Source organism: Sinocyclocheilus rhinocerous, unplaced genomic scaffold (genome assembly GCF_001515625.1).
Source record: "Sinocyclocheilus rhinocerous isolate Xijiao unplaced genomic scaffold, SAMN03320098_v1.1 scaffold853, whole genome shotgun sequence".
Lineage (NCBI taxonomy): Eukaryota > Metazoa > Chordata > Actinopteri > Cypriniformes > Cyprinidae > Sinocyclocheilus > Sinocyclocheilus rhinocerous.
In genome coordinates, this window is record NW_015627738.1 from 1,723,224 (window position 1) to 1,725,148 (window position 1,925).

Sequence of the window (1,925 nt, forward strand, 5' to 3'; positions counted from 1 at the left end):
TGTGTGTTAAACAAGGCATTAAACTGAGGAGAAATCATTAATATTCATCCTCTCTGTACCGCTCAAGTGAGTGTCGCTCTTTAAAATTCACGCTACACTCATCCACGCGCTCAAAAACAAACACATTTCACACAATGTCAACATTCCCGGCCTCAACAACACAACTGTAAAAAGAGCTACACTGGATGTTCATTGTTATCCTTGCCTCTGGGAAAGAACACGCTCACATGTAAAAGACAAAACTAAAGGCTGGACAACACACAGCTCAGCATATCCGCTACTAAACGACGCAATACTCCAGAGCCAATGAATGCAGGCCACATGAAAAAATATGAATTAAACATTATTATATGATCGGCCTGAAATATGTAAGATACAGACAGTACACTACCGTTCAAAAGCTTGGGGTCAGTAAGATTTTTTTAAAGAAATTAATACTTCTAATTCAGCAAGGATGCATTAAATTGATCAAAAGTGGCAGGAAAGACATTTACACTGTTACAAAAAAAATTATATTTCAAATAAATGCTGTTCTTTTGAACTTTGCATTCATCAAAGATTTCCGAAAAATATTAAGCAGCACAACCGTTTTTGACCTACCCTCCATGCCTGCTAGACCAGCGGTCCTCAAGTGTGAGGCCATGACCCTTATAGCTGTGCATAATTAGGACAACAAAATAAATAGGCGTATCAACTTTTAAAAGGAAAGAGAAAAATACTTCTGTTGTTGACTAACTATGTGGTATTTTGGTGCGAATTCACGTAAAAAGTGAAAGGTAAAAAGGTAAAAGTTCATGGCATGCCTTTATGCTCAAACCATGAACAAAACCATAAAAGGAACAGGAAATTATGAATCAGCCTACATTTAATCTGTTGAATCTATTAGTGGTTATCGAGGTAAATACTTAAAGGGATAGTTCACCCAAAAATGACAATTCTGTCATCATTTACTCACCCTCATGTCGTTCCAAACCTGTATGAATTGCTTACTTATGTTGAACACAAAAGAAGATATTTTGAAGATTGCTGGTAATCAAACAGTTGGTGGTTGCCATTGACTTCCATAGTATTTTTTTTTCCTACTATGGAAGTCAATGATTGATTACCAGCAATCTTCAAAATATCTTCTTTTGTGTTCAACATAAGAAAGCAACTCATACAGGTTTGGAACGACATGAGGGTGAGTAAATGATGACAGAATTTTCATTTTTGGGTGAACTATCCCTTTAAGACAACCGCATTTAGATCTCTATTTCGGTACGCAACTCACACTTTTCACGATTCAGTCAACAACCTTTGGATGAAATTCAAAAAAGTCTTGCCCAATATTTTTTTGTTTGATCGCGACTTCTGTCTCATGCTGACGCAACTGCCATTACATTTATCTTGCATGCGCCATCTTTTTTGAATTAGTGATTTTTCAGTTTTATTTGATTTCCTTTACATTATCCTTATTGGTACTGACTTATCGGTCATTCAAACACCATATGTACTAAGTATGCACATATCTTAGTGAACAGGCGCTCGAGCTATAGAACCTCACCCAAAAACACACATTCCTCTCACAGCTGATACAAGAAACAGAGATTAAGACAACAGCAGGTCTATAAAGCTGATGGTGCTCAGATCACATACAGAAACAACATAAACAAGGGTGTGAATCTGGAGAAACAAGCGCTTCAGAAGAAGTGCTGCCTTCAGAAATGTTCAAATTTCCACTTCTGAAGTCGTAATTACAAGTTGGTCATGTTGATCACGAAAGAACAGGGATGGAGGACACCAGGTTCACTTTATATATGTTTTATACATATAGTGTCCCAGCTGGGGCCTCTAGAGGGGCGATTCTAGGATTTTCATTTTAGGGGGGCTCAGCCCCCAGTGAGGGTATAATAATAATAATAACCTAATAAAAAATAATAATAATA